Raw genomic sequence first — 16,161 nt, 5'->3', positions numbered from 1 at the left:
GATATATAAAGGTGCAATTTGCAATCTATTTAACAGTGTGCTGATAAATATGATGGCAGCAATGATGCTTTGTAAAACTGACTCTAAGAAAAGTGAAGAGAGAAAATTATTACTGGAGTGATACATGATATATGTCAGTTCTTTCTTCTATTGCTGAATGGCAGTCAACTGTATGGCTATAACATGTTTTATTTATCCACTTACAGGTTGATAGAGCTTGGATTTCTTCTTTTTCCAGTTTTTTGATGGTTAAGAGTAAAGCTGCTATGAACAATTATTACCGGAGTGATACATGGTATATGTCAGTTCTTCTATTGCTGAATGGCAGTCAACTGTATGGCTATAACATGTTTTATTTATCCACTTACAGGTTGATAGAGCTTGTATTTCTTCTTTTTCCAGTTTTTTGATGGTTAAGAGTAAAGCTGCTATGAACATTTGCATTGTGTGGATTTGTTAATTTTTTTTTAAGGATTAAAACCTACGAGTAGGATTGTGATAGGTGTTTAACTTTACAAGAAGCTGATAAGTTGTTTTCCAAAGTAGGTGTACCACTTTGCCTTGCCACCAGCACTGTGTGGGAGTTCCAGTTGCTCCATATCCTCGCCAGCACTTGCTTTTGTCAATGAAAATATTTTTAGTTGTTCTAAGAGGTGTGTAGTGGTGTTTCATTGTGGCTTTAATTTGCATTTCCCTGTGATAAGTTATTTTGAGTATTTGTGTGTGTATGTGTATATTTCCTATTCATATATTTTCTTTAGTGAATTGTCCACATCTTTAGCCCATTTAAAAGTATTGTTTTATCATTATTATTGAGTTTTGAATGCTTTGTAGATTCTGAATGCATGTTCTTAATCAGATATACGTTAAAATTTATTTTTCTGGTCTATGGCTTTAAAAAAATTTTTAAAAAGAGAAAAGAAAGATTATTGAGAGGAAGAACACCTGGGGATCTGAAGCTGGAGGTCTTCACCCTTTCAAGGAGACCAGATGTATTTATATGGGAAGGTGAAGAGGTAAAGTCTCAAGAATGGTGAGTACTTTGGTTAGTAACTTGCTATTATGACCTTTGGCCCATGGTTGTCGGCTAAAATATTTTTGTGATTTTGTTTGCCAATAAGGGAAGGCTTTGGCCAGAGGGCTCTGACCTAAGCTTATTGTAACCGTCTCATTCTCCTTTTTCTTTCTTTCTTTCTTTTTTTAAAAAAAATTAAATGTTAAGATTTTATTTATAAAATTATTTTGTTATACAGAAAGTAAAAATGCTGTTACAATTTTGGTGTAACTGGTAGCCAAGACAGTTGACTCATCAATCACAATTATCCATGCTACAGAAAGAGTCTTACACAAAAACCTAACAATATTTACAAATTTGTTGGGGTGAAGTCCCCAAAGCTTGGTGCTGGATTACCAAGAGGGACTAAATGGAGGAAAGTGGAATGTCATAGGAACTATTCTTTGGCTCTTTGGGTGGGTGGGTGTCCTGGGGTTTGTATCAAAGCTATCTTTTTACTTATTTATGTATGTTTAACAGCTACCAAATCTATGAGAAGGCCAACCAATACCGAATAGTTCTGTCTTCGCAGGTTACTTGGGGCCTTAATCATCTACTCCTTCATCTGTCTCTCTCCTCTTCTCACCTTTCCCACTTTCTTTCTCCTCTTCATCCTCATCCTCATCTTCATTAACTTTTCTATTATGTCCAAATTCTTCTTTCTCCCCACTGACTTCATCTTCATCTTCTTCCCCTTCTACATCTTTGTCTTCATTAAACTCTTCCTCCTCACGATCATCCACCTCCTCTTCTTCACCTTCTTTATCTTCCTCTTTTTCATTCATACCATCTACCTCAGCATCTGAGTTGGGGGCTTCCCTGTCCTCTCCATCATAGCCATCAAGATAAGTCAAATGGGGCAGGAGTATAAAGGCACTCTCAGTTGTCATTCAGGTTAGTGACCTTGTAGTTAAACAGATCCTAGCTCTTCAGATATTCCAATTTTTTCCAAAGGTTCCAAAGTGCTGATGTCTCTCAGTTTATTTCCACTCAAGCTTAGAGGTATAAGATTCAGAAGTTTTTCTAACATGTCCAGGCCTCCGTAGACTCTATTTTCACTGAGCTCAAGCTTTTTCAGTTTGGGCAGCTTAGGAAGATTTGAAACTGAAATCAAATCTACATTTATTAACCTGAGGCACTCTAAGTTTTTATTAACCTGAGGCACTCAAATTCCGCTGTTAAACATTCGAGTTTTCTATCATTTGATTCGTAAGTTCTGGAACTTTTGAAGTCGGTGATCCTCATTCAGTTTGGGCCCAGTTCTAGGCCCAGATAGAGTTCTAATAAACTACATCTTCAATGGTGCTTGGCTTCTACACTGCCTTATCTATTCTGCTCAGGGGTAGGGCAGGCCCCTGGAGAGGCCTCTACTGACCACAGAAGAAAGTGCCCTGCTTATGTCAAAAACTCTGTGGCGCACTATGGACAAGCAATAGGTACAAACCTGTGTAAATGGCAGCTTCCATTTCTGGCCAGGGACACAGGGCAGAGCCTCTCAGGCCCTCCCGATGTCCATGGAGAATGGCTAAGGCCAGGCCGTTGCCCTCCATGTGCTTACTGCCTGGCATCCTCGGCCTGGTCTGGTCACCTCCACAGGCTCAGGGAGGTTGGGCTTCTGCTCAGTGCCCTGATGTGGGAGCCCGTGTGTTTCTGATGGGGAATTACCTAACGGCCATTTGGGGTTCAATCTAACATTTCCAACCCTTATCTTTTATTTTAAAAATAATGGGACATTGGTGGGACAAGGGATTATGAACAATAGTCAGTTTTCTAGAGCTTCTTCATGCTGAGGAGAGGTGTTGTCCTTCAGAGAGCACGGGGAGGGCGTTTTAAAAGCATCTTTTAAATTTATGAAGTATAATTTATTATTTTTTTAATGGATCTTGCTTTTTGTGTTTTAAGAAATGTTTGCCTTTTCCAATGTCACAGAAATTTTATAGGTTTTGATTTTACATTTATTATCTATTATGAGTTTAATTCTTGCATCTGGTGTCAGGTATGGGTTGAAAAGATTAAGATTTCTCCATTCAGTTGGCTTGTCACCTTTGTTGAAAATAAATTGACTCACTGCATGGATCTATTTATGATCTCTATCCTGTTACATTGATCTATGTGTCTATTTTCTTACCTCTCTCACACTGTCTTGATTATAGTACAGTAAAGACTTAGAGTAAATCTTGAAATCAGATTGTGTGAATCCTCCAACTTGTTTTATTTTCCAAGATTGTTTTGGCCATTTCAGATCCTTTTCCATTGTATATTGATTAAGTTATTTCTTCTTATTCTCAAGCTTATCACCTTTAAACAGTGGATAATAAGAGCACCTACATCACAGTTATTGGAAAAATATCATTTTTGTAAATCACTTAGTATAGTACCTGACATATATTAATTTGTCAGTAACTGTTACCTATTATATTATCATTCTGTAATTTATAAGACAGCTTTTCAACAATTGGGTTGTCAGGAAAGTCATGACACATTTTTGCATAGAAAAACATAGAAAAATGTATCGTGACTTTCCCGAAGTCCTAATATTTCATCTGAAATCTTGTACTTTGCTTTATTCTGAAACATGCATACACCTGCTGCAATACTATTGTGTGTGTATGTAGGTACACTGATAGACACTTTGAAATAACACCTTAGTCAATGAATGAAAATATAATTTAGGAAAGGCACATCCTATCATGGGAATATTTCTTGTGTATCCCAGTAGAGTTAAGTTTTTGTGGAGAATGATACTAGAAAACAATGAAGACTAATAAAAGATGCCATTGATAGTCTGAAAAGAAAAAACAACGTATTGCACAGAGGAAAGCCTATTTGGAGTCAGATCTCAATCAACTTGCGTCTTGGCTTGCAACTTCTTAGTCATGAAACCTTGAATGCACTTGGTTGCAGTCAGTTTTCTCATCAACATGGTTTCTCACAGTAGTTTCAGTGAAGATAAATGCACTAGTAGCTCTGAAAGTGCTTTGCCATGCTAAACCCACAGTTCCTAAACTGTGTCCTGGGGTGCACTGGGGTGCACTGGGGTGCCCTGGGGTGCCCTGGGATGTTGTAGAATCACAGAGGCATGTGGGATATTTTAAATTTTCTTAGGAAACACAGTAACATCTGCTGAACACTGCATGAATTATAATTGACATGTTGTCTGTTGGTAACTACTTAATACATAAAAATGATAGGTACGCATTTTGCTGTAGAGCCTTGTAAAAGCATAATTATTGAGTCATTAAGGGTATTGTGGATCTTCTGATTCTGAAACAAAAACTTATTTCATAAAAGTCACGTAGGTACCTACATAAGTGTGAGTTATTAGTTTTTGTGATTTTGTTATTTCCTAATCTTGATGTGAATTTGTGTGTGTGTGTATGTGTGTGTGTGAGTAAAGCATCTTTGAACCCATTTCGGGAGTCTTATTTACTAGAAATGATGGAACAAACTTGTAGCATCAGTAGATGTTAAAGGACCTGGAAGACAGCCACCTTGATTCTCTCCATCCTTTTCAACAAATTCACAGAGTGTGCTTATATGCAAAGCGTGCTACATGAATTAATTTATGAAGTTTTTTCCATGTCTTCAGAGAGACCACCTAAGGAAGCCAAAGATTACAAGAAAGGGAATCCTAAATTAGTGAAATTATTGTCATTTTACTTGTATTCTAATTTATCTATATTGTTTATAAAATCTCATCTTAATAATGTGAGTAAAATGTTTGGGGGGTTGGATAAAGCTTACCTATAATCATTCTTGAATTCTTAATAACACTACCATGTGTTCCTACAGCTAAAACTTGGCTCCACCAAAATCTGTGTGCTGTAGAATCAAGAAACTACACACACACACACGCACACACACACAGGTTTTGTAAGTGTAAAATGTTACACAGATTTTTTTTAATATATAAAAATATAAAGAGGGATAAGATGCCCAAATAAAAAATTCAATCTCCTTTTTTCAAAGAAAAATAATGAATTCATGATGTGGTGAGTTGCCTTTGTTACCATAAGACATATGGTTTTATAAACAAAATTGGTGAAGTAAGGATACTTATTCAAACGTTTCAGTCATGCAGCTTTCCGATGCTATAATGATTGGTTAATAATGAGAGGCAGGATTCAAATCCTCTCGAATGTTATGATGTCAGCCAAGGAAACTGATGATTGGTCTGCAGAATCCCTTGTGTCCTGCCTTGTTACCTGCCATTCTCCCTCTCAGGATATTGTGTCTCCAGCTACTCTTAACCACCTAATGTTATCCCCATCAATTGCTCTTAGGTCTCTATGCTTTTACTGTGTTTTTTGTTGTTGTTGTTGTCGTAGTTAATTTTGTTTTGATTTAATTGCCAGGATACACAAGTGCTCACCAGAGAAAGAGAGAGAGAGAGAGAGAGAGAGAGAACTGCTTTTAGGGCATGGTCATGCCACAGATCCTTCTCATCCATTTCTCCATCCTGTTGAGATTTGGGGCACATACAAACATGCATCTAGTATGTTTATCTAGCTGCCAGGGCTAGGATTCAAGCCATGGCCAGCCATATGGCTTCTGACTCCTTTTGCCACTAGGCTACAGGCCCAACCCTTGATGTTCTTTTTTTGTTCAAAGTCAGTATTGTTCAATAGAACTTCTGTGATGATGGAAATGTTCTAGATTTTCAAGGTCCAGTATGGTAAACAACAGTCATGTATGGATATTGAGCATCTGAAATGTGATTATTGTGAGATAGAAACTAAAAAATTGTATTTTGCTAAAATTTAATTGACTTTACCTCAGAGGAATTTCTGATCCAGCCAAAAAATGGAGTGGCATTAGAGGGCATACTGTAATGTGGTCATAATGGAGGGAAAATTTTCTCATAATATTCTTGAGGAATTTAACACAGCACTTGTTGCTATGTCTGGTGGTTTGCTCACGGTTGCTAGGGTAGTCTGATTTTTATATGCCTCAAAGCAAATATTCCAGGAAGTGGCAAACCAATATCTCAGGCTAAGAGAAATTGAGGAAACTACCTGAAGTTACCGCCTTAGAAAGTTTACTGGAGTATCCAGAGTTTCTCACCTCTTTCCTTTTCTCTGGAGGTGAGAATAGAACAAGTTACTCTGTCTATCTTTTCTAGGAAAGAGCAAAAACTTTTACAAGGAAGTAGTTTGTATGCAATATTTTTTAAAGTTTATTTTCTTTTGAGAAAGAGAGGGAGAGACAGGCGTCCCCAACAGTTCATCACATGGTGATCCCCACCTCCTCCACCCTTCCAGCCAGTCATGATCATGAGTGCACATGGACACATACCTGGTGTGTTTCCAGTCAACCTGGGATCTGAACTCTGGTCTTCCATATGGCTTTAGTAGTACAGAGATGTGGCCGACCAACTGCACCTCCATGACTGAGTCTACATGCAATTTTACCTATCTCCCAAAGCCAATTTTTTAACTTGATTATGACAATATAAATTATTTTCTTTCTTTGCTCTCTTAATTGTTTTCCTGAGAATATTTAGAAATACTAAATCTTTGACTCTTTTACCCAAAAGAATTATGTCTGATCATTTAGTACTAATAAGGATTTCAAAATCAATTGTAAAGATAGTAACAAAGCCCATTAAAAATATTAAAATGAAACTATGTTTCCCATACAAATAATAATGATAGTAATGATAAAACTCACCTTCTTTACGAGGTTGGACACCTTACTCATCTCACTTTTTGTGGACGATAGGAGGAAAGAAAATACTTATGCCTCAGAGCTTTAGCATATGGTTCATTAATATGGGGACCCAAATTCAAACAGCATGCTACAATACTTAACATTTGGTAAAATGTCCTTATGCTAAAATAATAGGTTTGGATTCCTGACACTCAATTAAAATCATGTATATTTAGTTTATGATTAGCAAGTCCTAAGCTGCTTTTTTTCCCTAAAAAATATCATATCCAGACATTTTGAAAGTCTCTTCAAGTGGTTTTGTTTAGTATCAAAGAGTTTTCACTTAAAAATGTTAACATTCAAATTAGTCACAGAAAGTGGATGACAAAAGATAAAACAGCAATCTTGTTCAAGGAATGAATGGTTTCAAGTAAACCGATTTGAACAAGATGCACTAGAACGAAGTCAATAGTTGATTTCGGACTTCCAAGTGGAGTTCCAGGGACATAAAGCTGACATTGTCATGGGCACTTTGAGTCATTCAGGTCACACTAGAGAAAAACTGGCTCAGCAGCATGTCCCATGTGACTCAGCTTGCTGGCAGGTTTTAGTCAATGAGGGGAGTGATTCTTCAATTTAATATGTCAGCAATGGAAAAATCAGCTACCAGTGGTATTGACTGGACATTTAACTAATTTCATTTTATTTTTCACTATATTTTTTCCTAACTCTCAAAATCAAATTTACTACTTTAAACTTTTTTCTTTTAATTACCAGAGGGCACATGTGATTGTCAGTGAGAGAAAGAGTGACAGAGAGAGAGAGAGAGAGAGAGACAGAGAGGGAGAAAGCATCCCCTAATAGGGTGTGGTCATATCACAATCCCTTCTCCTCCATCTCTCTGTCCTGTCAAGATTTTGGGCATGCATTCACACGTGCTGCCAGGCCATGATTCAAACTGTATTTGGCCATGTGAGATCTGGTTTCCTTAAACACTAGGCTACAGAACCAGTCCAACTCCTTTAACTTTCAAAAACTTTTAGTTGCCTACAACGAATAGGCCATTGAGTGGAAGATCAACTTGCTTACTTATTCATTCAGAAAATATTTACTATTGGCCAGGGACTACTTCAAACACTGGGCTGAACAAGAGATTAAAATTTTGTCCCAGGCCCAGAAGTGGTAGTACAAATGGGAGGGAGCCTCACATAGTGGTTGAAGTCGTATGGGAGGCTCAGGTTTGCTCCTGCCTAATCTGAATAGGCTGGGCACAGTGGCACATGCCTGTGATCCTTACTGGGAGGGTGAGGCAAGAGGATCATGATATGGCAAGATCCTGCCAAAAACACCCATTTTTCTCTGTCTTCCTCCTCCTCTTCTTTTTTCTCCCCTCATTAAAAATAGATAAAATCAAGATCCTGTCTTCATGGAGCTTACACTTTGGTGGGGCAGATAGATAATAAGTAAATAAATCACATTCGTATAACATGTCTAATGTTGATATATGCTAACAAGAAAAATAAAGAGGTTAAGAGGATAGAAAATGATTGAGAAGGGGAACTTTTCTTTTATTTCAGATGGTGAGGGAATCTTCTGATTAGATGATTAGGTGATGTTTGAGCTGAGACCAGGAAAGAAAGAAAGTCAAATGGATTATATAAGGGAAATTTTTTCTAGGGGGAGAGAACAGCAAATATCAAAGGCCTATAGTGAAGGGTGGGCTTAGAGTACCTGAAGAATCTAGAGGAGGCTAGTAAAATCAGAGCAGGATAAAGAGCAGGAGGAATAGACTAGAAGCAGAGAAGCAAGAGACTGTTGCAAAAGTCCAACTCAGACATCCTAGTGAGCAAGGAGGACCATGGTAGGAGATTGATTTTGCAGAGGTGGCAAGGGTCATGCCATTTGCTCTGACTGAAATGAAAAACCTCTTAGATTTTTTTGAACAGAAAGTTGACCTGACCTTTGGCTGCTGCAAGAGAAGAGGCTGCAGGAGCCTAGAGAGAAGCAGAGAGAGCAGTTGGGAGGCAATTGTCATGACCCAGGATGAAGGATAAGTGGTTGGATAAGGGTTAAAGTAGTAGGATGTGAGAAGTGGATGCATTCCGGGTTTATTTTGAAGGTGACAGAGGATTTGCTGAAGCATTAAGATATAAGACATAGTAGAAAGAGTGAAGTTAAGGACCAGTTGAAGACTTTGGCCTGAGCAACTGGAAAGATATTGATAGAATTATTATTTACTGAGATGAATGGGACCAAAGGAAGTAAAGGCTTGACTTTAGTTTGGGGAAGAGTAGAGAGGCTAATGTTTAATTGTGAGAATTTTAAGTTTGGTGCTTCTCTTAGATAACTAGGTGGAGATACCTGGTGAGAAGAAGACAAACACATGAATCTAGACTATAGTGGCATGACCCATGTTGGATATACAAATTGGGAACCATAAATTATAGACATATCAAGCCATGGAACTGGAAGTTGTCCCGAGGGAATACATATGAGAGGGAAACCAAGGGTTTCTGAGGACTGAACTCTATAAAGTGTAACAGAGGAGTTTGGGAAGGCCTGGCAAGAGAGGTGGGACGAGGATAAAAGAAAAGGTGCCCTCAGAGATGTGAAGAAAGTAAAGGGAAGAATCAACCATGTCAAAACCTGCTGAGAAGACAAGTCAGAAGAAGACAGAAGATTGAGCATTGGGTTTGGCAATATGTATCAGGGTCACTGCTGATTGTAACGAGATTTTTATGAGGGATACTGAGGGGAACCCAAAGGAATGTGCTCAGGAGCTTGGGAGGGGAAGGAATGGAGTCTGCGAGTGTAGAGGATTGAAGAAGTTCTCCTGTAAAGGAGAGCAAAGCACCGGGGCAGTGTGCTGCAGAGGTATGTAGCTGCCAAGGGAAGTTTCCATCCTGGCATGTTTTGATGTGTATGGCAATGGACAGTAATTTTTGAGAGAAAAGTCACAGTTGAGACTAAGAACATTGTTAGCAGTGGTCTGTAAGAGAAAGAGAAAGGTGATCAGAAAAAAGTCTCTTCATGATTGATGTAATCACTACTTTCTCTTTTCTCCTCCTATTTTTGTTTGAACAACTACAATAAACTATTATTTCACTTTAAGTTTTGTAACATAAGCAACATATTTTTCTTTTTATTTATTTCATTTTTTATTTTATTTTATTGTATATTTATTTATTGTTTGTTCGTTTGTTTGCTACAGGGTGCATATACTTGACAGGAGGAGAAACAGAGAAAGAAGAAAAATCAGGAAGCATCCCCCCAGGGTGTTGGCCATACCACAATCCCTTCTCCTCCATTCTCCTCCTGGGATTTTGGGCATGTGTGCACATGTTCCCAGCATGATTTCTAAGTCTCAGCATCCAGGCCTTGAACCTCACAGTTGGCCAAGTGGGATCCAGCCACGTTAACCACCATGCCATAAGATGGCCCTAAGTAGCATACATTCTTTAAATGCTTACTGTGTACAGGAAATGTGGTAGTTTATTTTACTTAATTTTCACAATACTTATATGTGGTGCCTATTATTATTTTCCCATTTTGTAGAAGAAGAAACTGAGGCCAGAAGAGGTTGTTGGTTGTGTTAAAGATTGCACAATTAGTATCCTCAGGTGGTTTTGACAAGAGGATTTGAACTCTTGGCTACTACATGTCTACTTTCTCCTCTCTTTGTAGCAGCATTTTAAAATTTACTTGAGACATTGGGTATTAGTTATCTTATTTGTCTGTATTATTATGTTTAATTAGTAGCTTCCTGTTTGTAAATCCACCTCTTCTCTTTGCTGACTTGCTCATGTGGTAGATCATATGTTTTCTGACGTATCTCTAGGGAAAGGTGGAACAACCTGGGGGCAGTAACATATATAAACTTCAAAAACTCTCACTAATCCCCAACAAATACAGATTATTCAAAAGTTCAATTACAGAAATAAAAGAATACAGTGTAGAAAATTCCTCTGCGTTTTCCAGAATAACTCAAAGAGACAAATACAACAATTGGTCTTCTCTATGCACCAAGAAATGAAAGACTGGAGAAACTTACAGACAGCCATTCTGCTCAAGACCCTGCTATCCACCGTGTCATAGTCTCACTAGAAGTTGGCCCCTGACCTTGGACCTCCAAACCGTATTGACATAAAGATGAGTAAGACACTAAGGCGAAAGAAAGAGAAAGAGGGAAGGAAGGAAGGAAGGGGTAGAGAGAAAAAAAGAAGAAGGAAAGAAGGAAGAAAAGGAAAAAAGAAGGAAAGAGAAGGAAGGAAGGAAAGAGGAAAGAAAGAAGAATGAGAGAAGGAAGGAAACTACATAATTGTAGTTTATTCATATACTCTGTAAATAATAAAATAGAGGTGAAGGTGCTGAGAGTTGGAGCTGTTAAAATACTTTCAACAACAAAGTAGCTGATCTTAATGAGCTTCACCTTCCAAATCAGGATGTATGGATGAGAAACAGAACTGAGCATGGGTAAGTCATTGCTGAACCTGGCTACTAAATCTTTCGTTTTTAAAGAAATTAATGATATATTTATTTTGTGAGTGCTGATGAGGAAAAAAAAATCTACATTTGCTCTGCATGCAGAACTTTCATGATCCTAAAAATGAGTAAGTCTTGCACCCAATTTTTTTTTGTGATTAACAGAGTTGTCCTCTATTGTAAAGGCTGCTATTTTTCTTCTTCTGAGATTATATTAGCTGAAGTAAAAAAAAAAAAATCCCCAAAACAAGAACAAGAACAACAACCAAATCAAACCAAACCAAACCAAAACAAACAAACAAACAAACAAAAAACAAAAAAAAGGGAAGGAAAAGATAAGAGGAAAATATTGGGGAGTTGGAAAAGTCATGATGTATTTTTCTATTCAAAAACATGTCATGACTTTTCTGATGACCCAATAGTATATAAAGAAATAATGATAAATCAAAACATGATATAATACATTCTATTTAGTAGGTAAAATTGGTCTATCTTTAGGGAGAAATTAAGGTACAATAAACTAAGGAAACTGGTTAAGTTGCATGCAGGTGTTCCTTTCAGTTCTCAAGATCCATAAAAGAGGTTCACTAACTTCCCTTCACTTCAGCCATTGCTGTTAAGTCCTGCAAAGAGGTTGATTTCTAGACCTTTACCATTTCTGTGAGTTAGCTGAATTTCCCTTAAAGATGTGGTTGATGCTAAAGATATGCTTGTGGTCCGAACTAACTGGGGGATTGGGGCAAAAAGATATGACAAGGCAAGACCCTGCCAGAAATACCTATTTCTCTCTTTCTCTTCCTCCTCCCCTTCTATAAGGGCAGAGGAATAAAGAGCTCAAAATGGAGGATATTTCACTTGCCTTAATCTTTATCTTCACTCTTGCTTATGAGATTTGGAAGGCAAAGTAAAAGTTTTAGTCTAAAGACGTCTCCAAATTGTTTGAGTCTCTTGATTAGAAGGTATCTGAGCAGGGCACAGTGATTTACAATCTGATTAAAGAAAAAATGTGTTACTATGTCTATAGAGACATTTCAGGATTGAATTGCTGAATGGTTTTACAAATATTCAAAATGTACTATCAGATTAAATACCCTGTCCTTGTCCCAGAGACTCTTTAGTTCTTGTTTTGACTATGAGGCTTTATTTTTCTTTTAGACTTGGGACTTGGAAGCGGATAATCTGCAGGTTCTGAAACTACTCCATCTCACTTCTCTGAAATCCCCTAACATTCTCGTGTGGTCTCTTTCTCTCTTCATGAGGAAGGAAGCAGACATAGATGTCTACACATTTTTGTTCCTACTAGGTAGCATCTTCCCTTTATCCCACCAAAAAATACGTACACTCTTATCTGGGGCATGACTACTGCTGCTGAAACATCCTTTTCCTTTATAAGTGAAGATGACCCTCATCAACACTTTTTATTTGGCAGAGGCAGAAAAGGACTCATGCAAGTATTCACTAAGTACTTGTAAAATGATAAGACATAAAACCAAGCTCCTAAATCCTATGAATTTCCATGACTAAATGGCCAACTACCTGTGCCTAGGGTGGTATTTTACTGGAAATACTGGCGTCGTACCAACTAGATTAATTTTTATCTTCCATATTACTCTCTTAAAGTAAGCACAAAATAACAATGTGAGAGAATGGCAAATGAGGATTTGGCCACAAAACTGACACCTGTATGTTTATGTGGCTGATAGTGAAAGTGTGGCACTAGGAAGACCCTAGAGAACATGACTCTGCCTTTAGTTCAAGAATATGAATCCATCCACTTGTCTGAGAATTTGTTTTAAATTATTTTTCTAGAGTAAGAAAGTTTCAAAATTAGTTTTATTTGGTTACAAATGTATTCTGGTAAGATTGGGAGCTTGCGTCAGGAATCAGTGCACTTTGTAAATGAAGAAAGCGAAGACACACAAGCATTGCTACCTGCGGTGATTACAAAAAGGTGTGGATGTAGCAGGTAGTTGGCAGGTGGACTGCAAATCAAACTTTTTTAAACTCAGAGGTAATAGAAAGCTATCAAAGGGGATGCTAATTTTCAGATAGCTATTTTGCGTTACTAGAACCCTTATGTATAACTGTTGAATACCTTTCTGCTACTCAAATATAGTAGATTAGCTTTATCCAATTTCCATTCCATTTCGTAAAGGGTCTACACTAACGGAAGTGGCCGAGTAGCACATAAGTCCTTTGATTCAGGACCAATAAGTTTTTATTTATTTATTTATTTATTTATTTATTTATTTAATTATAGAGAGTGCATTCACAACAGAGAAAGAGAGAGAGAGAGAAGAGAGAGAGAGAGAGAGAGAGAGAGAATATGAAAGCAAATGGGAATAAAAATAAGGAATAGAAAAACCTAGGCCAGCTTGAGAAGAAACCAGACTCCTCTAAGGATAATAAAAAATAATGGATAAAATGAGGTGGCAGATAATGAAGGCTTTCACCTACAGTCCCTCATAAAATTGGCAAATTCAGAATGGATTCTATTTCCATTAAAGTGAACAGCATGCAACTCTGAGTGCAGACCTATCTTTGAAGCGTACAATATGCTGATGAATCACACTTTGTAAAGGATTTAAAACTTATCTATCTGCAAATTCTTTGACCCTTCTCTTGGAGAAAAGTGAAGTTTGTGTTCCAACTGCTGAAAAAAGACACTTAAGATTGCTTCAACCAATGGAGCATGGCAGAATTGATATTTTGTTACTCCTAGAGCTGGAAATAAAGATTGTGCATCCTCTGCCTGGTTCTTCTGGGATGCTAACTCTAGAGAAGACAACTCTTATGAAATAAGTTTGATTATTCTGAGACTACCAGGCTAAAGGCCACATGTCTGTTCTCTAGTCAACAGCCCCAGAAGCCAACCTCAGCCCCAGCCACATGAATAAACGGTTTTAGATGTCCAGTCTTCAGATAATGGAAGCTCCAGACATCTGTCTACAACCACATGTGAAACCCCAAGCAAGAACTTTCAGCTTCCTGGACCACAAAACCATGAACAACAAAGAGAACCATGCAACCAACTGTGTCTGCCTCAGACTACTTGACTGAAGAAAACCTCTTGTTCCTATCACCAAAGATGATGCAGCAGGCAAATTTCCCTTTGTGCTGGAGACCACTCAGCTCAGTTGGATACATTAGCTACGAAGGTCAAGGGTTTCTGGTTCAGTCTCTCTATGGATTAGCTAACACCTCTCATTTTTGTACCACCAGTTCAAGTCTGAGTTCTTCTCTGTCTTTTCACTGGTTTACAGAACGAATCACAATGTTTGTGTGGGAGCAGGATGAGAGAACTAGTGAGAGTGCATACGGGCAAGTGCAGTCATCACCACTGCTTGGGAAAATATAGATAAATGCTTCAGGATGGTGCTGGGAATAGTCAGAGTCGTGGGGCAGGGAAATGAAGGGAAAGGAGTAATGGAGAGGGAGAGACAGTGCTTGCTTCATTGTGTGCCAACCACCTTGGTCTTCAGAGGAAGTGGGAATTCCAATTTCCCTCAGACTTAAACACATGATTTCCTTAAGACAATCACTTCATTGGTGCCTGACTATATCAGATCAAGCCCCAAGGATGGTGTTTCATGAACTGTTTCTCATTTATAGAATCAATTATGTTGCCTCTAATGTACTATCTGAGAGCTCAATGTTAAATTGACTATCTCAAGTTAGTAAAAATAAAACAATTATTTATATTCAAAAGATACAATACAGGGAACCAGCAGTTAGCGTAATGGTTATGTCGCTGGACTCCCATGTAGTCGACCGTGGTTTGCGTCCCGGACCCGGTGGCTTAAAACTCACGCCGGGCACATGTGCGTGCGTGCCCAAGATCCCGAGAGGAGAATGGAGGAGAAGGGATTGCGGCGTGACCATCCCCCCTGGGGGGTGATGTACGACAATTGCACGAAGTCTCCTAACTGTGACCATGTTGCACTCATGACACTCTTCAAGACATACTGGCTGCTCAAGCCAGCCAATGGCTAAAGAAAGTGAATCCAAGTTACTAAATATTGCAGTATGTTAAATGAACCTCAAAAGCTGAATTCTTGAGCTCAGAGAGAGAGAGAGAGAGAGAACCCCTCAACAGAGTCTTCACACTAAGATCCATTGCTGTCAGCTCTCGAACACTGGATTTTTACATTAAATATGATCTTTTAAATATTGACAATAAATTAAAATGTTAGTAAAACACCTTAAATGCCAAATTCAGCCCATGGCAGTCTGTTTGCAGCCCATTTGTACTCAGTTTCCATCCTTTCTGAATTAAATGTTATTTCTGCCTCAAATGAGCTCACCAGAAAGTAACCTACCAAGGCTTTATTTGTTTGATTCCCTATAGAAATATTCACTGAGATTTGTTTGAATTTTATGTCCTTGATTTTTATCAAAGATCAATGTTAATTTTGCTGTGCAGCATATTTTACATAAAAATAGGCATGGTAAATTTTTACTAGAACTTGGTAGAAAAAGAAGTCTGTCTTTCCAGATAAACTTGTGTGCTTCATTCATAAAATAATTAGGACTGGGTAACTTGTTCTGCTTCCTCATTTGACTTGACCTCTAAGATGCTCAGAGTTGAATGTAGTGTTCAAATATACATAGTCCATGTTTCTGGCACTATAAACTTACTTTTCTCTAATCTCAAATCACTTCTAAGTTTCATTGAATATATATGTAAATTACTTGCTTTTCACATGCCTTCCTACTATTAAAAGGTCAAAATCTTTTCAGAACATGTACTGTATATGTATACGTATCAAATACATGAACATAAATATGTATCAAATAATAGACCTTATTTTATATAACATAGAACGTAGTTGTGAGTCCAGTACTTGTTTTACTAATTCATAGTACTCTATCTTGCTTTTAAAAAGTAAATGCAGTAAAATATTAAAAAGTAAGTTCTTTGCCCACTTATATATAGCTCTCTCTTTGACTAGCTTAAAAATATTCTTTCATGTAAG

General features: G+C 37.8%; 1 pseudogene; it reads right to left on the bottom strand.

The window, feature by feature from the left end:
• Positions 1–1,599: 1,599 nt before the first annotated feature.
• Positions 1,600–2,299, bottom strand: LOC102474579 (acidic leucine-rich nuclear phosphoprotein 32 family member B pseudogene; annotated as a pseudogene).
• Positions 2,300–16,161: the final 13,862 nt, after the last annotated feature.

The sequence above is a fragment of the Tupaia chinensis genome, unplaced genomic scaffold (assembly GCF_000334495.1).
Source record: "Tupaia chinensis unplaced genomic scaffold, TupChi_1.0 Scaffold000527_1, whole genome shotgun sequence".
In the NCBI taxonomy this organism is placed as follows: domain Eukaryota; kingdom Metazoa; phylum Chordata; class Mammalia; order Scandentia; family Tupaiidae; genus Tupaia; species Tupaia belangeri.
This window is presented reverse-complemented; position numbering and strand designations above follow the sequence as displayed.